Here is a 24,128-nt window from a genome sequence, read left to right as displayed (position 1 = left end):
ACCACAGTGCAATCAAACTAGAACTCAGGATTAAGAAACTCACTCAAAACCGCTCAACTACATGGAAACTGAACAACCTGCTCCTGAATGACTATTGGGTACATAATGAAATGAAGGCAGAAATAAAGATGTTCTTTGAAACCAACGAGAACAAAGACACAACATACCAGAATCTCTGGGACACGTTCAAAGCAGTGTGTAGAGGGAAATTTATAGCAGTAAATGCCCACAAGAGAAAGCAGGAAAGATCCAAAATTGACATCCTAACATCACAATTAAAAGAACTAGAAAAGCAAGAGCAAACACATTCAAAAGCTAGCAGAAGGCTAGAAATAACTAAAATCAGAGCAGAACTGAAGGAAATAGAGACACAAAAAAACCCTTCAAAAAATTAATGAATCCAGGAGCTGGTTTTTTGAAAAGATCAACAAAATTGATGGACCGCTAGCAAGACTAATAAAGAGGTAAAGAGAGAAGAATCAAATAGATGCAATAAAAAACGAAAAAGGGGATATCACCACCGATCCCACAGAAATACAATCTACCATCAGAGAATACTACAAACACCTCTGCGCAAATAAACTAGAAAATCTAGAAGAAATGGATAAATTCCTCGACAAATACACCCTCCCAAGACTAAACCAGGAAGAAGTTGAATCTCTGAATAGACCAATAACAGGTTCTGAAATTGTGGCAACAATCAATAGCTTAACAACCAAAAAGAGTCCAGGACCTGAAGGATTCACAGCCGAATTCTACCAGAGGTACAAGGAGGAACTGGTACCATTCCTTCTGAAACTATTCCAATCGATAGAAAAAGAGGGAATCCTCCCTAACACATTTTACGAAGCCAGCATCGTCCTGATACCAAAGCCTGGCAGAGACATAACCAAAAAAGAGAATTTCAGACCAATATCCTTGATGAACATTGATGCAAAAATCCTCAATAAAATACTGGCAAACCGAATCCAGCAGCACATCAAAAAGCTTATACACCATGATCAAGTGGGCTTCATCCCTGAGATGCAAGGCTGGTTCAACATACGCAAATCAATAAATGTAATCCAGCATATAAACAGAACCAAAGACAAAAACCACATGATTATCTCAATAGATGCAGAAAAGGCCTTTGACAAAATTCAACAACCCTTCATGCTAAAAACTCTCAATAAATTAGGTATTGATGGGATGTATCTCAAAATAATAAGAGCTATCTATGACAAACCCACAGCCAATATCATACTGAATGGGCAAAAACTGGAAGCATTCCCTCTGAAAACTGGCACAAGACAGGGATGCCCTCTCTCACCACTCCTATTCAACATAGTGCTGGAAGTTCTGGCCAGAGCAATCAGGCAGGAGAAGGAAATAAAGGGTATTCAGTTAGGAAAAGAGGAAGTCAAATTGTCCCTGTTTGCAGATGACATGATTGTATATCTAGAAAACCCCATTGTCTCAGCCCAAAACCTCCTTAAGCTGATTAGCAACTTCAGCAAAGTCTCAGGATACAAAATTAATGTACAAAAATCACAAGCATTCTTGTACACCAATAACAGACAAACAGAGAGCCAAATCATGAGCGAACTCCCATTCACAATTGCTTCAAAGAGAATAAAATACCTAGGAATCCAACTTACAAGGGATGTGAAGGACCTCTTCAAGGAGAACTACAAACCACTGCTCAATGAAATAAAAGAGGATACAAACAAATGGAAGGACATTCCATGCTCATGCGTTGGAAGAATCAATATCGTGAAAATGGCCATACTGCCCAAAGTAATTTATAGATTCAATGCCATCCCCATCAAGGTACCAATGACTTTCTTCACAGAATTGGAAAAAACTACTTTAAAGTTCATATGGAACCAAAAAAGAGCCCGCATCGCCAAGTCAATCCTAAGCCGAAAGAACAAAGCTGGAGGCATCACACTACCTGACTTTAAACTATACTACAAGGCTACAGTAACCAAAACAGCATGGTACTGGTACCACAACAGAGACATAGATCAATGGAACAGAACAGAGCCCTCAGAAATGATGCCGCATAGCTACAACTATCTGATCTTTGACAAACCTGACAAAAACAAGAAATGGGGAAAGGATTCCCTATTTAATAAATGGTGCTGGGAAAACTGGCTAGCCATATGTAGAAAGCTGCAACTGGATCCCTTCCTTACACCTTATACAAAAATTAATTCAAGATGGATTAAAGACTTATATGTTAGACCTAAAACCATTAAAATCTACAAGAAAACCTAGGCAATACCATTCAGGACATAGGCGTGGGCAAGGACTTCATGTCTAAAACACCAAAAGCAATGGCAACAAAAGCCAAAATCGACAAATGGGATCTCATTAAACTAAAGAGCTTCTGCACAGCAAAAGAAACTATCATCAAATGAACAGGCAACCTACAGAATGGGAGAAAATTTTTTGAACCTACTCATCTGACAAAGGGCTAATATCCAGAATCTACAATGCACTCAAACAAATTTACAAGAAAAAAACAAACAACCCCATCAAAAAGTGGGCAAAGGACATGAACAGACACTTCTCAAAAGAAGACATTTATGCAGCCAAAAAACACATGAAGAAATGCTCATCATCACTGGCCATCAGAGAAATGCAAATCAAAACCACAGTGAGATACCATCTCACACCAGTTAGAATGGCCATCATTAAAAAATCAGGAAACAACAGGTGCTGCAGAGGGTGTGGAGAAATAGGAACACTTTTACACTGTTGGTGGGACTGTAAACTAGTTCAACCATTGTGGAAGTCAGTGTGGTGATTCCTCAGGGATCTAGAACTAGAAATACCATTTGACCCAGCCATCCCATTACTGGGTATATACCCAAAGGACTATAAATCATGCTGCTATAAAGACACATGCACACGTATGTTTATTGCGGCAGTATTCACAATAGCAAAGACTTGGAACCAACCCAAATGTCCAACAACGATAGACTGGATTAAGAAAATGTGGCACATATACACCATGGAATACTATGCAGCCATAAAAAATGATGAGTTCGTGTCCTTTGTAGGGACATGGATGAAACTGGAAAACATCATTCTCAGTAAACTATCGCAAGGACAAAAAACCAAACACTGCATGTTCTCACTCATAGGTGGGAATTGAACAATGAGAACTCATGGACACAGGAAGGGGAACATCACACTCCGGGGACTGTTGTGGGGTGGGGGGAGGGGGGAGGGACAGCATTAGGAGATACACCTAATGCTAAATGACGAGTTAATGGGTGCAGGAAATCAACATGGCACATGGATACATATGTAACAAACCTGCACATTGTGCACATGTACCCTAAAACCCTAAAGTATAATAAAAAAATAAATAAAAAAAAAAAAAAAAAAAAAAAAGCTCACTGCAGCCTCAAACTTCTGGGCTCAAGTGATCCTCCTGCCTTAGCCTCCCAAGTAGCTGGGATTATAGGCACGAGCCACCATGCCCAGTTTTTTGTATTTATTCTGCTTGTAATTTGTTGTTCTTTCTGAATCTATGAATTTTGTGTTAAATCTGGAAAATTCTCTTACCATGTCTTTTCCCTTTCTTCTTCTGGAACTTCAACTAGGCATATGTTAGACCTACATGGGAGTCTCTTTAAGTTGTCTTTGACATTTTCCATTTTTTGTTTCTTTATTTTACATCCATGGTTCTCAAACTACAGGTGAAGGAATACTGGGAAACCAGAGTGAATTCACAGGAACACTGTGGGAATGTTTCATTTTTGAGAGAGACATAGCTATTCATTGTATACTATGCAAAACACTAAAATTAAGTTGTTTGAGCCTAACTACTTAATAAAAGAAATGTTGGGAATTTCTTTTGCTCTAGGGATACTATGAAAAAATTATTGAGGCACTAACACATGAATGGTGCCATGAACCAAGGAAGTTTATGAATCTCTATTCTAGATTTTTGGTATTTATTTTCTTAAGATTATCTTCCAGTCATGAATTCTTTCCACAGCTGGAACTAATCTGTTTTGTATCCATCTATTGAAATTTTACTCGCAATTATTATGTTTCATATTTCTAAGAAGTTTTATTTGGTTACTTAAAAATATTACTGGTGGATTTTAATGTTCTCTTAATCCTAAATTGTATTCTGACAGCCATTTTTATTTCTTTGTGCATAATTATACATACATATTTTATATTCTGCTTTTGAAAAGTTGCCCCATCTGTAGTTTTCAAAGTTCCTTTTCTACATTATACTATGAGCACTGACTTTTCTTCATGGTGGTCTATTTCCTCATGTACGTGATGAGCTACATGTTTTACAAAATTGTGGAAATGTTAGCAACGCCTGCGATTAAAGTGCATTCCTTCAATGAGGATTTGCCTTGCTTTTACCAAGGATTTGAAGTCTTACCAACCTACGTCCAAGCTTACCACTTATGGGAGCCACACAGGAGTTGTGAATTAACACCCATGGGAGAGCAGTCTTCCAGTTAAGGATTCCAAGAAGCCTCTCTTGCCCCTCCATCCAGAGACATCTTCAACCCAGCCAAGTAGTCCCACTCTCTCCTTCTGCAAGGTACATCTTCCCCCTTAACCCATTTCAGGGTTTTGCCTTTAGGGTCTGTGGCACCAGGATAAACTCTGTAATCTTCCCAGCCATTTTACCAGGTCCCAGGCTTTATCTCATATCCACACACAATCCCTCAAATTTGCACTCTAGGGAATGAGGGATCAGAAGCTATCCTAGGGCAGAACTGGCTTCACCATAGCTTATCCTTCTGAAGTAATATTGTTTTGTTGCTTTGTGCTTCTTGAACTTTCCCTTGCTATCCTGCCAGGTCATTATGCATTTAAAAATACTTTAAATATATTTTTCATTGTATTTCTAAATACACTGGGATTATTTATGTGTGTGCCTCATCTTACCATATATCCAAAAAGAGGAAAGCATTTTTCTGCATTTTTACATTGAGGAGAAATTACCTTTATAGTTAGGTGGGATTACACTATTCACTTTCCTCATGAAAGCTCCCTGCCTCCTCACTCACGTCTTTGCTCATTCTGTTTCCTCTACTCAAAATGTCTATGATGTCTATGTCTGTGACACATTTCTAAGTCTTACCTATCCTCAAAGTCCAGAAAAATGCTGCCTCCTCCCTGTAGTCTTCCTCAAACTCCCCTGCAGCTTCTGAAGTTAAGTTTACCTGTATCTTTCCTTTGAGTATTTGCCACTTTCTCCGTCGTATTGAATATATAAGTATATCAGACCCTGCTCATTTGTGGTTATAGAAGTTAGCACTTTGACTGTTTACAAAGGCTTCAAATTTCATCATGGATATTATATTTTAATTTTTGTGAGGCCCAAATTTGAATTCAATACTCCATGGCTGAAGTTCAGAAGTGACTTCTATAGCCTGTGAGAGCAGCTGGGAATGCCCAGGGCACCCATTACCAAATTTCTCTGCTTAGCTCCATACACAGGCTAAAAAGGTGGTCAAACTTTGATCCTTCCAATGGGAGGGGGAAAAAGTTCCTAATAAGAAAATTGGCTTCTACTGTTGGTAACATAAATGAAGAGAAAAATAAGTAGATCCAATCAAGTGACGGCTTTGGCCAGAAAAAAAAATTATATATATATATATATATAATGTATATATATATTTTATATATATATACATTAATTATATATATATATAATATATATAATATTAAAAAATTATATATATACACACACATATATATGTGTGTATATATATATACACACACACATATATATGTTTAATATATATTCAATATAATATATATTATTTAATATAATACATATTTTTAAAATAACATTTAAAAGCAAAGATTCAGATTCTGCAGTATTTCAGACACGAAAGGTCCACCATACATTCTGTACGGAAACTGGAAAAAGCAATTTATGAAGCTATTTTAGCAAGTTCTCTGGATAGTGCAAAAATTGTTCAAGTGAGAGATAGCCTAGTATAGAGTTTATGTTAATGGCGAGATTTATTTTAATAGCTTTATAAATTACTTGAGTTCTGTATTTATAGAATCATTAAGGGTCCAAAGGGGTCACTTATATTTTTCAGTTATATTTTATTGCATTTTACGTAGCAAATTATATGCTATATAAGATTCATGAATACGGGGATTGATGAAGGTCTCAGGGTATATCGCTTGCAAATGTCAAGGATTTTATGAATGTTTATTATGTCCTGAAAGGTAAAATTCACGTCTAGCTTAACTTTCTCCCTGATTTCACCTAACAGTGCTTTTCCCATAGTAGGCCCACATTTGTTGAAGTGAGTAGGCATTTCATTTGTTGAAAGAAGAAAAAAAAAGAAAGCTGTTCTCATCGTTATGTTGCTTTTCCACAGTTTGGCATTTCTCCTGGGGTGAGTTTACTCAGGTATTGTCAGAGGAGATAAGTGAGGAATATAGAGTCTTTCTTCAGTTTCCATTTGTGGAATTGTAACAAATAAATAACATCCTCATTCATTATTAATAGGCTTTCCAGAGATCAAAAAAGTGGATTCCAATTTCCAATGAATAATTCTACGGCAATTATTTGCAGTTTAAATAAAAGGAAAGGCGTTTTATGTGGACGATATAAGCAGTGGATAATTAAAATACAGTAACTGATTTCCATAAATAATGAAGATGGGAAATTATCTCTGACTTCGTTTGCAAAACTCAATTTCCAATTCATCCCCTGTGAAGAGGATTAGCCATTTCCACTCTAGCCCCACCTCTCTAGAGGGGACAAGAGCACATTACGCATATTGCACAGTTTTGCTCTGGCAAAGGTGTAAGAGGGATCTAATTTCAGCTGCTCAAATGTGAAAACAAATAACTGAGCCTATATAGTTCCTTTAAAAATTTTTAATTAAGAGCTATAAATAATGATTTCCAAAATACACATGTGCATTCTCATACACACACTCTACATGCAACCACATACAAACATATACACAAAGTGCAGTCACAAAATACCCAATTGAGGATTGCATAGTAGATGAGTTTTAAAACTAGCAATAAATTATTCATTCTCAAATTTTAAAAAAATGCTAACGTACCTACTGCAACAAGAACAACAACAAAATACTACATGGCTTATATTGTCACTTTCAAAAAAAAGAAAAATAACAACAAAAAACTAGGAGCTGATTGTTACATAAATGAATGCAAAAAGACTGTTAAGTTTTGGTTCTTCCATTTGGTGTATTTTTGACTTGGCAAAATGAAAGATGGAATATAGTAAGGCAACGGGTAAGGAACTGTGTGGCCATCTTTTGTGATCAGTCCCCTCATCCCAAGGCTTTTATAGTGATAGAATTCCCCTATTTCGACTTTAGTCAAAATCCACATATTGCATGAGTTAACAGTTTCACTCCGCGCATCTTTCACTTAAAATTTTCTCAGGATCTGGAGGTTCTGGGCTGTTAAGCTCACAAATGTGATCTCAGAGTCCAGCACCCCACATTCAAGTTTCCATATTCACATTTGTGAGTGCCAGGATGTACTGTGTCCTGTATTGAAGACTAACTGCAAAAATGACAGAGCGTACAATTAGGGAAATATGGGTTTATGGCCCAGTTCCTTCGCTTACTAGCTGCGTGACCTTGAATAGTTACTAAAATTGTCAGTTTCTTCAAGCTGTAAAGTGAGGATAATAATAGAACCGAACTCGCACGGTTCTTCTGAGGAGCAAGGGTAATACTTTATGTGAAAACCCCTGCGTAACTGCATAGCTCTAAACATTTCAGTCTTTAGGACTCAGGGATATGATGGAATGCTTTTCTATTTTGGTTCATTTATACACACTCATGGCTTCATTTGTGTTGTTGATGTTGTTTTCATGTCAGATGGGTAATGTGCCGACGTCATAACCAGTTTCAAGGGCGGCACATCTCACACATGCGCCTGAGCCCAGCCATCATGCTTATGAACCACAGAAGCACCTGCTCCATTTCTTTTCATCTAAGCCTAATGATTAAGTTTTTAGCACATCTATCTAATTTATATGACATCTTATTTCTCTGACAATAAACCAACATTTATTTGTTGTTAACTGATGATGTTGCTTAACGATCAGGACCCAGATTGTAGTGCGTTATGTATCAGCCAAGCCGAATGCTGTCATTAGATAGACACACAGAAGGGTGGAGCTTGTTCTGCCTGCCACAGACGGAAGCCATTATCAGTAACCTAATAATATCAACAGGGGCTAAGATGAGATGGCGGGCAGAAGCTATTTCCTCGACTTTCTCTCTGGCCATCACCTTTTTGGCTCTTCCTGGGGAGTCAAGATGTGCTGCAGTCCACAGTGTAAATGCTTCTGCATCATGTGCACTTGGGAAATTGCAGGTCCTTTCATAGAGAAATCCCGCAGAAGACAATTAGGGCCTGGTACACATTTCCTTCAGAGACCTCTCACACCTCAGCCAAATGACTCCTCCCTTCCCCTTTAAATGCAGGATAACCAGAATGGATTGCTTAATATTTGCTAAGCATGCCATGCACTTCAAAACCTTTGCAACCCCGCTCACCTCTCCCCTCTTGCCTGCAATCCCTGCAATGCCTTCTTACTCCTGATATCCACCCAAACTCTCTGACTGCAAACTTTGAGTCAACCTTGATTAAACCATTCAACAGTCACCTTATCTATGAAATAGTTTCCCGCACCTTGCCTAATGGAAAATTTAGTCCTTTATATCACCTTTTACCCATGGCTCTTTTTACTTTATGAGGCATTTTTCAAAGTGCACACCAACTGGGCCTGCTTGCATAGGAGAAGGATCTAGATTGCATGCAGTCTCATATCCCTTACTGCTACCCAGCCAGGACAGCGTCAGTCAGTGAATGTCAATGAGAGATACATGAAAGACCCTCTACCCACAAAGAGAAAATGGAAGCCCCTATTCCTTAGATGAAAACTATCTTAAACAGATGAAGCTAAGGCTTGACTAAGAAAGTAAGCCTGAGCCACATGGGTTTACCTTTAGCCTATCTCAAACCCCATGACGTGATAAGAAAGCCATGTTGGGGGTGAATGACAGCTCATAAGAGCACTGACAAAGAAGAGCTGTGCCAATGGATGAAAAATTTTGATGATTGTCTAAACAATAGAAAGCAAATAGTATCAAAGTTGTGGGGACAAAAAGGGACAACAGATAAAACAAAAGTCCAAAATGCATGCAAGAGAGGGCTTGTGGGATGAGAAAGCCAAGGGTTGTGAGCACGGGTGAACAGGGAATATTGCGGGCAATCTGAGATAGACGCTGGCGTCTCTAAGGCTGCTAGTCTGTGACGGTTGATGTCTGGTGTCAGCTTGACTGGATGGAGAATGCCTAGATGGCTGGTGAAGCATTGTTTCTGGGTCTGTCTGTGAGGGTGTTGACCGAGGGGATTGACATTTGAGTCAGTGGACTGGAACAGAAAGATCCCCCTCAATGTGGGGGGGCACTATCTAGTCAGCTGCCAGCGCGCTGGAGCAAGGCGGGAGGAAGAAGCGGGAGGAGAAGGTTGCCACGTCTTCTGGCTGGCTCTCTTCCCAGGCGGGGACTCTTGCTTCCTCGCCTCCTGCCTTTGGACATCGGACTCCAGGCTCTTCAGCCTTTGGACTCTGTAACTTGCACCAGTGGCCTCCCCGGGGCTCTCAGGCCTTAGGCCCCAGTCAGAGGGCTGTACTGTCGGCTTCCCTGGTTTTGAGGCTTTTGGATTTGGACTGAGCCACTACCAGCTTCTCTCTATCCCCAGCCTGCAGATGGCCTATCTTGGTGGGACTTCCTTGTGTAGAATGATGTGAGCCAATTCTCCCTAATAAAATCCCTTTCATGTGTGCATGTATCCTATTCATTCTGTCCGTCTGGAGAGCCCTCATGTAGAGCCCCTCCACCACTACCCCGCGCCTTCACTTGACCGAGTCAAGCCTGTGGAATCTGTAGCACTGAAAAGCAGTTTGTGTGGGCACTGGCCCAAAGAGGCACCACAGGTGGTGACCATGGGTCCCTCTGTGGTGGGAGATAGACCCAGCAACACAATATGAGCCTCCTTCCACTGCCACACAAAGCAGGATACAGGCAGGTCAGCAGCCCCAGCCCAAGAGGAGAAGGAAGTCTGGCAAAAAAGCAAAGGGAAACACACAAAATCAAATCTTACTCTCCATTTGAAGGAAAACACACTTTTTAAAAAAGCAGCATTCAGGAGAGCAAAGAAAAGACACAGACCTTAAAATATATTAATGTTCTTAGAGTTATTCTAGAAAAATGCTAAATCTTTAAACAGAAACAACTGTATCTTGAAATTAAGAATGATCTTCCAAGTAAAATAATGATAAGTAGTAATGTTCTAAATACTAAAACAACATCATGATGGGTGTAGATGAAGAGTAACAGCTAGAAGATCAAACTAAGGGTTTCTCCTATAAAAATCATAAATAAGAAAGAAAGAAATACAAAATATGAACAGAAAATTAAGAGATATAGATGGGGTCTGAAAATGAAAAATGAGCAGAAAAAAAGATAAAAAATATTTGAAGAAATTTACTTAGAGCTGAATAAATACATGGGTCTTCAGACTGAAAGGATCTACCTCATGCCAAAATGAGTTTTAAAAGGTTCACAACTTTCAACATTATGGTAACATGTCAGAACACCATACATAAAGAAACACTTTAAAAATTTCCAAAGAAAAATAACAGATTACTTACAATAATATAGAGATTAAATTTACATCTTATTTTGTAACAGCAAAACTGAATGCTACCAGAAAATGATCCGAGATTGTTATTTTAAACCCATACTCCATACCCCGGCAAACTTGCATTCAAGTATGAGGACAAAATGAAGAGTTTTGAACCTGCAAAGACTTGGAAATTTTGCCATCCATAAATACTTCAGGGAAAAAAATATGTAAGGAAAATCCCATAAAATAAAAAACAAAACCAAGTAAAAAGATACAGGAAAGGGTAGTAATCAAATAAAACACTAAAAGTTATAGTCAAGTTTACATAACTGTTGATGCTTGATGTTTTAAAAATGTATAAAATAACCATCTGCAACTAAAATCCCAGATGTTCTCAACCATGGAGTCTGCCAGAGAGAGTGGTGAGAAGTGTAAGAATACTAAATTTTTTATTCTTATATAAGAGGAGGATATAGATATTATAGCTGTCGAGAGAATTGTTAAAATTGTTAAAAATATAAGTGTAACAACCAGAAGAATAGAAATAGATATATAAATTTCAAATCACAAGGGAGGGAATATAATGGAACAAAATATAAAATCAATTCGGCCACAGGCAAGATGCAAACAAATAATGAAAAAACAAACAAGCAAACAAACAAAACCAGTAAAATTAAAGTATATCAGCAATCACACAAAAAAAGTTCATTTTAAACTCTGAAAAATAAAATGCAGTTACATGTGGAGTACAAGAGGGTCCCTGAAATTAAAAGACGCAGAGGGAATAACAAAGGATGGAAAAATGAATGCTAGGTATGACACAATAAGAAATAGATATTTGATCTTTGCACCTTATTCCCCGGAATTTCTGATAGGAGTGATGAGTATGTCTTTGGTTCTAGTGAGGTGACTCTTTGAGGGCCCTAGGTCACTTCAGGAGGGGGGCTGCTTGCCAGGAAGACCAAAGCATAATTAGCCCGTTGCAACTTTAAGCCCCATCCCTGACCTCTAGGGAGGGGAAAAGAGCTGGAGATGAAGTTGATCCCCAATGGTCAACGATTTAATAAATCAGGCCGATGTAATGAAACCTTCATGAAAGCCCCTAAGTATTAATAGGTTCAGAGTGCTTCCAGGTTGGTGAACACATCAAGGGGCTGGGAGGGGGTGCACCTGGAGAGGGCATGGAGGCTCCATGCCCCTGCACATCGCACCCCATGCCTTGCCCTACGAGTCCCTTCCATTTACTTGTTCCTGAGTGCTATTCTGTATAATCAGCTGATAATAATAAATAAAGAAATTTCCTGAGGTCTGTGGGCCTTTCTAACAAATTATGGAACCTGAGAAAAGAGTCACAGGAACCCTGATTTGTGGCAGGTTGGTCAGAAGTATGGTGGAAACCTGGGACTTGTGATTGGCACCTGAAGTGGGGCAGTCTTGTGGGACTGAGCCCTTAACCTGCAGGTTCTATGCTAGCCCCAGCTAGTGTCACAATTGAGTTGAAGCACTGGGCTCCCCGTTGGTGTCCAGAGAGTAAAAGATGGGTTTTTTTTGGTTTTGTTTTGTTTTTTTTAAAGCCAACCTCAAGCAAAGAAAAATAAACACAAACAAAACTCCACCATGCCACACCTAGATGAGTTTATAGGAAAAATTCCATCTGTTTCAGGGAACAGGAAATGTTTATGAGGCCAACCTAACTCTTTTCTGTTTGTTTTTGTTTGTTTGTTTGTTTGGGGTTTTTTTTGTGTGTTTTTTGTTTTGAGATAGTCTTGCTCTGTCGCCCAGGCTGTAGTGCAGTGGCTCCATCTCTGCTCACTGCAAGCTCCACCTCCCGGGTTCACGCCATTCTCCTGCCTCAGCCTCTGGAGTAGCTGGGACTACAGGCGCCCGCCACCATGACCGGCTAATTTTTTGTATTTTTAGTAGAGACAGGGTTTCACCGTTTTAGCCAGGATGGTCTCGATCTCCTGACCTCGTGATCCACTCGCCTTGGCCTCTCAAAGTGCTGGGATTGCAGGTGTGAGCCACCGAGCCTGGCCCAACCTAAGTCTTATACTAAAACCAAACTAAAGGAGCACTTTTCTAAGATTCCTAAATAAAATATGAGCAAGTCAAATCCAGCTACGAATTAAAAGAATATTATATCATGACAAGCACATTTAATTCAGGAATACCAAAATGGTTGAATATCAGGAATGCCATTAATGTAACTAGATACGATAATAGATTAAAGGAGACATCCAATATAATAATCTTAATAAAAGTTGAAAAGCATTTGGTAAAATTTAATGACTATTCCTGAGTAAACCAACAAACTTTTTGGCCAGCTAGAAACAGAAAGTCTTTAATTTTATAAAAGCTTTAAGCAGAAACCAGGCCGGGCATGGTGGCTCACACCTGTAATCCTAGCACTTTGGGAGGCCAAGGCAGGTGGATTACCTGAGGTCAGGAGTTTGAGACCAGCCTGACTAACTAATGGCAAAACCCCATCTCTATAAAAATACAAAAATTAGCCAGGCATGGTGGTGCATGCCTGTAATCCCAGCTACTTGGGAGGCTGAAGCAGGAGAATTACTTGAACCCAGGAGGCATAGGTTGCGGTGAGCCAAGATCGCACCATTGCACTCCAGCCTGGCAACAAGAGCAAAACTCCATCTCAAAAAAAAAAAAAAATAAACAGAAATGATTATTATCAACGTTTGGCTGGGTGTGGTGGCTCACGCCTGTAATCCCAGCACTTTGGGAGGCTGAGGTGGGTGGATCAACTGAGGTCAAGAGTTCAAAACCAGCCTGACCAACATGGTGAAACTCCGTCTCTACTAAAAATGCAAAAATTAGCTGGGCATGGTGGCAGGTGCCTATAATCCCAGCTAACTGGGAAGCTGAGGCAGAAGAATCTCTTGAACCCAGGAGGCAGAGGTTGCAATAAGCCAAGACCGCACCATTGCACTCCAGCCTGGCAACAAGAACGAAACTCCCTCTCAGGAAAAGACGAAAACAAAAACAGAAACCTACAGCAATTTTATATATATATGTGTATGTGTGTGTGTGTGTGTGTGTGTGTGTGTATATATATATATGATTTCTATTAGAGCTTGGAGCAAGAAAAAACAAAAGACCACTTTCCGCATTACACTACAGGCTTAGCCAATAAAAATGTCAAAGTAAATATATAAATAATATAAATATCACAAAGAAACAGAACATTGTCGTAATTTTGTGCAGTATGATTGCCTACATCTAAAAGAATTTGAGGGTTTTACAGATAAATTATTAGAATAAGACACTATTAAAATAAGAAAGCTCTGTAAGGTGACAGACATATCCTCATATATAAAAATCAATTATTATCTTATATGTTAGCACAAATTATAAACTAGAATTTGTAATTAAAAATAAATCCAGGTCTATGCCTCTCTTTCTGTTACACACACACAGTAAAGTGCATTTGGAGAAGGAAAAAAAGCCCAAGAATGACATGAAAATTTTGAAAAAGAAAAAAATGGTAGGTAACTGCTCTATCAATTTACTATCACATGAAAAAAAAAAAAACCTATTGTAATAAAAACAATTGGACTATTGATGCAAAAAGGAAATACATGGAACAGAATTTGAGAATTAAGAAACAGATCCATGAGTTCAGGGGTATTTATTTTTGTTAAGATATAGGATGTAATTTCAAGTAAATATAGACAGGATATACTATTTACATGACTGTTTCATAGAAAACTAAACTACATAGATCTTCTATCTCACACTACATGCAAACCATACATTTTATAATTTCAAAAGGATTAGAGAGCTAAATATTTAATAATAAACAACCCTTTATGATTATTGTTGTGTTTTTGTTTGTTTGTTTTAAAAGTCTTATTTGGGGAAGTTTTCCTAAGTAGACTTTGAAAGAATAAGTCATAGTGGAAAAAGTGGACAGATTTGATGAAAGAAGAATTTTAAACTTCCGTAACTTAAAAATAAAAATGTATATGCAACATTAAAAAACACACAAATATCTTTGAAAGATATTTTCAACATACAAATAAGACAAAAGTTCTATATCATATATATGTGTATAAAGAACTTCCAGATTTTTTTCTAATTGTTAAAGAACTCAACAGAACACAAATTATGTTAAAACGTAATTCAAATACAAATTTCAGGTGGTCAATAAATATATAAAAATGTATGTAGCTCTACTACAATTAATAAAATGCTAAAAATAATAATATCTAATGTTTATTGAGTGCTTGCTACTGGCCAGCCACTGTTTTAGGGTTTACTTGTGCTAATTTTGAAGCCTTACAACCAAGCCTCATAGTGAGTAGTTTTCCCACTGCAAAGAAAGGAGAGGTTGCCTGGAGAACCAAAATAACTTGCCCACAGATACTCAGCTAGTTGCAGTGGAGCTTGGGTTTAAACTGAATTTGACTAGGTCCTAAACCAGTTCACTATCCTGCCATGCTTTTATTGTTTTTGTTTTTTCAGTCATCAAGTTGGCACAAGTCTTTTAAAAAGGTCGATAATATTCAGTGTTAGTAAGGGTGAGAAAAACTTTTTATTCTCAAATATTCTTGGTGGCATTAGAAATTGATAGTCTTTTTAGTGCAATATGGTGGACTCTTTAAAAACAGTTTAAAGCAGACTACTTGACCCAGGAATTCCACTTCCAGGAAAATAACCATTAAGAAATAGTTAACATGTGCAAAGATATTTACAAAAGAATGCTTATGGCACCATTATTTGCAAGAGTGGAATCTCAGAATCAACATACATGTCAGTAGATAGGCTTCTAGTGAAACAATTTGGGGAAAATCCATGCAATAAAACAGCATTCAATCTTTAATAAAAAGGAAGTAGGTCCATTCTTACTAAACTAACATGAACTGATATGGAGCAGTTGCAAAACGTAGTGACCTACTGTTCCCTGAAAAAATATTGCAAAAGCAAACATATTTAAACCTGTGTGTGTGTGTGTGTCTTTTTTGAGGGAAGAAGGTATGAAGAAAAGAAGAAAAAAGCTTGTGAGTTTATGTGTAATCATTTAGAAGAGACTAGGAAGACACACAGCAAGCTGTTTTCACTATTACCAATGGTTCTTGCTTGACAGACGAAGATAAGTGTGTTTGGTTGGAAAGCAGAGAATGGGAAAATATGGACTTAAACATGATATTTCATAGCAATAGCTATTCTTTGAATCTTTTTCAAGAAGATATTCATGTAATATTTGTGAAATGAAAACAATAATAATAAAAGGAAGATAAAAAATAAAAGTGATGAAATGAAAACTGAACGCACAGAAAACGCAGACAATTTAAACAAAACATTAGACAGCACATTATTGCAATAGTTGCATTCTATCACAGCAATTCAGGATCATGGCAGGGATATCCATCTGGGAAATAAGAGTGATCAAACACTCTAAAGATTCACCGTGCTTACGAGAGCCCCAACCAATCTTTTATACAAAAGCTTCACAGCACCTTTCAGTTTTAGGAAAGAGCTAAATTCCACACCGGGTGTTTTTATATATCATGCCAAGTCATTTCACTGAGATCTGCTGGCGATTCAGCCTGGAGCTTTCAGATTCCTTCTCATTTTACCAACATCAAGCTGCATCCTTAACACAAGGCTGATCCTGAAGTGATTCCACCAACAGATGCAGAGATAGCTTTGGCAGAAATGACTTTAGGCTCCTATTCTCTTTTCCTTGTTGAAACATGCACAGCATTGCTCATTACAGTTAATCAGACTCACAACACTTCATCCTGGCTGAAAATAATAGGCCCCATTGTACCTTAGTAACCAGGTTACTTCACCCCTTCATTGCTGCAGTTAACACCTATTATTTCCTCCAGGCACCAATATTTGGAAACGGGATCATTTAGCTCTGAAGTATGTTAAGCGTTGCGTGTGCACTGCTTCTTTTGTTAGAAGGAGGAATTCAAGATGGCTGAGCCTGTCCTAGCTGTTGAGCTACCTGTTAAAACGTCAGTGTTGACATCCACAGCACACACCCTGTGTTTAGAAACAGGGCTTCGGGGACTGGATACCTTGGCTCACACCTGTAATCCCAGCACTCTGGGAGGCAAAGGTGGGAGAGTCGCTTGAGGCCAAGAGTTCAAGACCAATCTGGGCAACATAGACTCTGTCTCCACACACACACACAAACTAAATAGAAACGGAGCCTTGGGTGTCTTATTAATATGCTGTTATTGAGCAACGTGCCTGAGACTCAGAAGATCAGAAGGATTACAGCACCGAGATACTGGCTTTCCCCTCTATTTGCACTGGAAACCTCTGAGAACAGGGGAGACACGGCCTTTTCTAAACGCTTCTCCAAGCCTCAAGTAGAAGCAGCAGCAAGGAGCAGAAAAGCAGGCTGCAGCCTTCATCCTGCTAGCTCTAAGCATGTTCAAGCAGAGAAGAACGTAGAGAATGAACGGCTTAATGGTCTTAGAGAGAGAAACAAGGTAGTAGTCATTTGGTGACACAGAAAAATGGAGTTTCTTACTCTCAACAAGCTTAAAGCTATCAGAGTATAATTTTCAAAATGTTAAACATGTCTCTTATACAAATATTAAGTGAGCACATGTCAAAGATGTATTTAACTTATTAATGAAAGAACCGAAAGAAGAGTAAAGCTAGTTCAAAGACGATTTGAGAGACTGAGCCAGTTATACATATAAGTCTGAAAAAATGTTAGAAGAAGATTGCTAAATCAAATATAAAACTGGTTAATGTCCTACAGAACAAAAAACTAATTTCTAGGGTTATCTTTTCTTGCTTAGGACAAGAAAAATTTATGTTGATATTAGTCATATAAAAGTTGATATTTACACTTACAGGGTAACAAAATATCCTAATCAATAATAAATACTAAGTCAAACAATTGCATCCCTAGAGAAATAGATTAACCTCAAATTGCCCAATAACATTTCGTCGTGATATTGAAAAACCATGTAGTTTTCCTTTTTCTTTTTTCTAACTGTGGTTTTTGCATGCAGCTGTGTCCACGGTGATCCTGGATGGTGGATGGAGACCATAATACACCATCTACACAATTTCCGGTATGAAAGGTCACCAAGAGACCACAAACCAATTTCCTCTCTCCACACGGGTTTGGGTTAAATGACAAGAAGTCAATTTTGTGTAAAGGGGCTGCTGACATGAGCTTATGCCATGCCATAAGCTTAAACTCAGGCAGACCTGCTCTCTGCCACTTTTTGGCTAAACATAATCCCAGACCAATTTCCTCATCTGTATGTAGAGGTAATAATGGCACCTGCCTCGTAGACTGGAGTGGGGAGTAAAGGAGATCATCCAGGCAACGTGTTTCCTGGACTGTCTAGCATTGACCCAACAGTTAGCAAATGCTGCTGCTGCTGTTGCTATTTCTACACCTTGCAGCTAAATTCTATCATCACTTATCATCTGGAGAATGTGGTAAAATTTAACTTCAGTTGGATCCAACTTGGGAAAAGGAGAGGAACTCACAAAATAATAAAATAAATTGCAGAAAATGTAATTTCCCCCTTGGCTAAGAAAGTTGTCCTTGAACTGGCTTTCTATGCACTCCAGAGTAGATTTTAAGCAAAGATTGGCTCAAGGATTATAGCCTTACTATTCCTCCGAGGAGAAAAGGAAAAGTGAGAAACACGCAGAGATTTAAATGCAATGTTGGTGGAAGATATAAAGTTGATCGGGAGGATGAGAAGATGGGGCTGGGGAGAGAAGGGAGGGGGGCTGCCAAGACTGTTTAAAAAGTCAGATGTGACTGTCTCTTAGCAATGTGCCTGTGATTTTATGATCTAAAAGGGGGTCAAAAGTATCAAAAGTATCTGTTCCACCCACCTCACTGGGATAGTATAAAGATTAAAGAAATAGAGCAAAACTTTTAAAGTATGTTCTGCGCATTCTGCTAATAAGATTCTCATCTTTTTATTCTGCTTACTGGGTCTGTAGGAGGCCACGAAGCTCAGACATCTCACTCTGAACTACACAGTGGCTATGAGATTTAAGCATCTCTCTGACAAGAACAGAACTCCCAATCTCCCTTTAGCCTTTTTGTAATCAGTTTTGTAGTTGAAATAGCAATGGATACAGGTGATATCCTTTGTAGTTTGCGTCTGTGTTTTCTGTTGGACAAAAGTTAGATATTTGCAGAGTTTTAAAAAATTCCCTTACTATATATTTTTGAATAATCATGTTGAGGTGAAACTTACATACCATAAACCCACCCACTGTAATATAACTAGTTTATTTTATTCTTTTTAGAGTCAGGGTCTTGCTCCGTTGCCTGGGCTGTAGTGTGGTGGTGTAGTCATAGCTCACTGCAATTTCCAACTCCTGGGCTCAAGGGATCCTCCCAACTTGGCCTCCCGAGTGACTGGGACTATAGGCGTGCACCACCACGCCCAGCTACTGATGATCTGTAGTAAATTTATAGAGTTGTGCAACTACCACCACAATCCAGTTTTAGAACCCTTTCCAACATCTAAAAATGATTCCTCATTCTTATTTGTTGTTACTCTCCATTTTCATCCTGCAGTCCCAGGCAACCATAAGCTACTTTTTCTCTATAGATTTGCCTTTTCTGGACAGTTCATAAAAATAGAATCACACAACATTTTGTCATTTGTGTCTGGCTTTCTTATACAGCATAAGTTTTTCAAGATTCATTCATGCTTAAGCATGTTTCAGCAGCTTCTTTCTATTGTTGAATAGTACATTGCATAGATTACTACATTTTCTTTATTCAGTCACCAGATGATGAACATTTGCACTGTTTCCAATTATTTTGTGTGAGTAATTTTGCTGTGAACTTTTGCATACAAGTCTCTTTACAGACATATCTTTTCATTTCTCTTAGATACCTACAAGTAGAATTTCTGTGCCAATATTAAGTTTATGTTTTTGTTAAAGTATTTATTAAACTGCCTAACTCATTTTTAAAGTATCCATACCATTTTGCATTCTCACTAGCAACATATGAGAGTTCCAGCCTCCCCATATCCTTGTCAGCTCTTGTTATTTTTAATTGAAAAGGCATTTCATTGTGGTTTTAATCTGCATTTCCCTAATAAGTAATAATGTTAAGCATCTTTACATGTGCTTCTTAGCCATTCAAATATGTTCTTTGAAGAGATACCTATTTAAATCCCTTGGTCTTCTGTTTTTAATAAATTTAACTTTTATTTTAGATTCAAGCAGTACATGCACAGGCTTGTTGCCTGGTATATTGCATGATGCTGAGGTTTGAGGTATGAATGATCCATCACCCAGGTACTGATCACAGTACCCAGTAGTTCATTTTCAGCCCTGGCCTCCTTCTCTCCCTTCTCCCTCCATGACTTCCCATTGTCTATTGTCGCCATTTTTATGTCCATGAGTACCTAATGTTTAGCTTCCACTTATAAGTGAGAACATGCAGTATTTAGCTTTCTGTTCCTGCACTGATTCACTTAGGTTAATGGCCTCCAGCTGCGTCCATGTTGCTGCAAAGAACATTATTTCATTCTTTTTCATAGCTGCATAGTATTCCATGGAGTATATATACCACATTTTATTTATCCAATCCACCATTGAGGGACTCTTAGGTTCACTTCATGTCTTTGCTATTGTGAACAGTATGGTGATGAACATACAATGCAAGTATCTTTTTGGTAGAACGGAAATCCTTTGCTTATTTTTAAGTTGAGTTCTTTGTCTTATTGTTGAGTTATAAGTATTTTTATATATTCTGTGTATAAGTATTTTATTAGCTATGTAAGTTTTAAATATTGGCTCTCAGCCTGTGACTATCTTTTCATTTTCTTAATGGTGTCTTTAGAAGCCTGAAAGTTCTAAATTTTGAAAAAGTCCAATGTATTATTTTTTCCTTTGTGAATCATGCTTTTGGTATCATTTCTAAGAACTCTTTGCATAACCCAAGATTTTCTTTTATGTTGCATTCTAGAAGTTTTATAGTTTTACATTTAAATCTACAATCTATTTCTAATTGTTTTTTATGTATGATATAAGACAGTGGTCAAAATTAATCATTTTGCATGTGGATATTCAGTTGTCCCATTATTGTCTGTTGAAAAGATTGTCCTTTACCCATTAAATTGCCTTGGCACCTTTGTCAAAATTCAATTGACCATAAATAACATGTTGGGCATTTTTTCCCTGAACGTTCAATTCTAATCCATGAGCTACATGTCTAACCTTGTCCAGATACCACCCTTTATTTATTCCTGTAGAAACGTCTAGTGTTTTTTGTTTTTTTGTTTTGTTTTGTTTTTGAGACAGAGTCTCAGTCTGTCACCCAGGCTGGAGTGCAAAAGCACAATCTCGACTCACTGAAACCTCCACCTCCCGGGTTCACGCCATTCTCCTGCCTCAGCCTCCCGAGTAGCTGGGATTACAGGTGCCTGCTACCACGCCCAGCTAATTATTGTATTTTTAGTAGAGATGGGGTTTCACCATGTTGGCTGGGCTGGTCTTGAACTCCAGACCTCAGGTGATCACCCGCCTCAGCATCCCAAAGTGCTGGGATTACAGGCGTGAGCCAGCACGCCTGGTCCAGAAATGTCTAGCGTTTTTAACCCCATGTCTTGGATATCATCACCTAGAGATCCAGGAATACAGAAAGGAAAGTTTGTAACATATATTTTGTATACACAATTCACAAGACCAACATGATCACAATGAATATTGTGGCTTATCTCTACTGCCAAATTTGTAATCTATTAACACATACAGACAAATAATAACACATAATAACAAAAGCCACCTGGGAGGCTATAAATATGGTGAATTTTCTAAATTAAAACTACAAGTGTGGATAATTAACAAGTATTAGTTTATTATTATGCACAATCCATGTTTAGTCTTCACTGTTCATGATTATTTTGGTTTCCTATCTGTAAAAAATTTCTCCGCCCTCTTTGTTAAAAGAACTTCCCTTTGTTCAGGTGTTGAGAAATGACATGATCATAGAAGATGTACCTCTCTGTAGCACTAGGAGCTGAACCACTATTACTCTGGACCAAAGATCAACAAGCTTTTTTCTGCAAAAGGACAGAGAGCATTTTAAGTTTTGCTGGACATAAAGTCTCTGTAACAACTACTCAGCTTTACCATTGTCTTGGGAAGCAGCTAAAGGCAATGTGTAAATGAATGGGTGTGACTGTTTTAATAAAACTGGATTTATATGAAGAGGTAACAGCAGGCGTTGACTGGTGGGCCTTAGTTTGCCAAACTCTGGTATAGTGTAGTTTCCTAGGGTTGCTGTGACAAATCACCACAGATTAGGAGGCTCAATAGGACAAACATTTGTTCCCTTACATTTCTGGTCTCCAGAAGGTCTGAAATCAAGGTTCTGAAGGCTCCAGAGAATTGTTCCTTGCCTCCCTCAGGTTCTGGTGGCTCCTGACTTTCCTTCGCTTGTAGCGGCATCACTCCAGTCTCTATCTTCATCTTCACATTGCCTTCCTCTCTGTGTCCTCCCCTCATCCTATAAGAACACTTGTCATTTGAAATGGGGTTCACTGTAAATCCTAGATGATTTTATATCAAGATCCTTAAATAATTGCATCTGCAGAGTCGCTATTTCTAAATAATGTCTCACATTCTAAGGCTCCAGGTAAACATGCATTTTGTTGGGGGGGGGGCCCACAATTCAACCACTATTCAACACCTGGTTTAGGCTAATCATGGTAATCCCCTTCTTCTTTGTCATGAATTGTTTTGTAGAAAGCATGGGACCCACTTCTAGCCAGTGAGGTTATAAACGCTGTTTATGGGGAAATCCAGGGAAAATGTGTTCTTATTTGATGAAAAATAAGCACAGGCACATCTCTTATACTTTCCTGCCCCTGGGGGTTGTCTTATGCTAAGAGTTGATGCAGTTACCTTGTGACCATAAGAACAAAAGCCGGAAGAATTGCTGAGAAGCTCATATAAAGTCTTCACATCACTGCAATAGAGAATTAACCAACTTTGCTGTTTCCTTACTCCGGACGTAGAGTGATGAGAGATAATAAACACCTATTGATTAAGTTCTTTAATTTAGGTTTACTTTTAGGTATAGTCAAAATCATCCAGACTGTTCTTGGAGTAGTTATTCTCAGGTATTCTCCAAATACTACAACCAGAGGCTAGAGTGACTGAAAACCTTGTTGATCTTCCTGCCAGCAATCAATGACACATCGGTACAAATCCATTTTTTTTTTTTAAGATTTCTCACTTTTACATTGACTCACTGGGCAAAAAAGCTATAATTAACCTTTCCAATTTAATTCTGGGATATAATATGGAGACTGGGCAGGAAAAATCTTGGAATACTCAGTGGGAATAGCATCACATCTCTGAGAAAAATGGGACTGTCTTAAAAAAAATAGAAAAACAAAATGGAAATTATTAAAAAAAAAAAAAGCAAGCGAGTGAGAGAGAGAAAGAGAAGCTCTGCGAACTCTGAAGACTAGCCTGGGTAGGTCACAATTCTTGTGCACCCTGTGACTTCCACAAGTAAAAGGAAACTGAGAACGCAACGTTAAAGACAAGTGAAGACAGTACAGGCAAAGAAAAGAGGTGGGGGTCATATTGGAGCCACAGTTACTGTCCTGGATAGCTCAATGTGATACTGTGAGGTGCCACAGACCGTGGCAAAAAATATTCAGATCAAAGGTCTGGTATGCCAGCACTCATCACAAAATGAAGTATCAAATAGATAGTATATATTCTGAAAAGTATGTAATATCAGTATGTTCTCTATACTTAATGTATATATAAAGTATATGCATTAAACATACCATATATATGTATATGCAATCTATGTAATCAAAACATATGTTATATAACATTTTCTCCCATTTTTATATTGAGTGTTTATTTTATGTCTCTAATGGGGGAAAAGGGAGACTAGAACTCAAAAATAGTTGTAAAAATTTCCTCCTGAGAGAAATCCATTTTTAAAAATCTGCTTTCTATTTTGGCAATGAAGTAGTAGCTTCTAATGGATCAATCTTTGCACAGATAATAACTACAAAATCTGGATACACACAACAAAATTAAAGGAGAGAAAAACCACTACCTGAAGGTACTGCAAACAAACAAAAGTAGGAAAATGCCGAGGAAAATTTACACTTAGAAGAAGGGAATGGGATGATGCTGGGTAAATTTTCAATATTTCATGGACTTTTGCCTGAAGGCAGCCCCAGTGATCATGAAGTGGAATTACTGAAACTCAATAGATTTCCTGCAGTCTCACTGGCTCGTGGAAGCAGAGGACAGGGTTTGAAGTGGCCATGGCAGCTATAAAATGAGGAAAGAGGTGCCAGAAAAAAGATACCCACAAAGGGAAAGCCCTAAATTCTGTATTTAAAAATTGGTTTAGGCCGGGCGTGGTGGCTCATGCCTGTAATCCAGCGCTTTGGGAGGCCAAAGGGGGCAGATCACCTGAGGTCAGG

General features: G+C 38.3%; 1 protein-coding gene and 1 non-coding gene across 4 annotated transcripts in view; both read right to left on the bottom strand.

Annotated features, from left to right (window-relative positions):
• The window catches only part of OPCML (opioid binding protein/cell adhesion molecule like), a 1,139,289-nt gene that overhangs the window by 1,031,068 nt on the left and 84,093 nt on the right, over window positions 1-24,128 (bottom strand). The gene's annotated exons all lie outside the window — the stretch shown is intronic.
• LOC115830571 lies at window positions 7,854-7,955 on the bottom strand. The gene has a single exon (XR_004026119.1). It is a non-coding gene; the product is annotated as a small nucleolar RNA U13 (small nucleolar RNA).

The sequence above is a fragment of the Nomascus leucogenys genome, chromosome 15, assembly GCF_006542625.1.
Source record: "Nomascus leucogenys isolate Asia chromosome 15, Asia_NLE_v1, whole genome shotgun sequence".
NCBI lineage: Eukaryota > Metazoa > Chordata > Mammalia > Primates > Hylobatidae > Nomascus > Nomascus leucogenys.
This window is presented reverse-complemented; position numbering and strand designations above follow the sequence as displayed.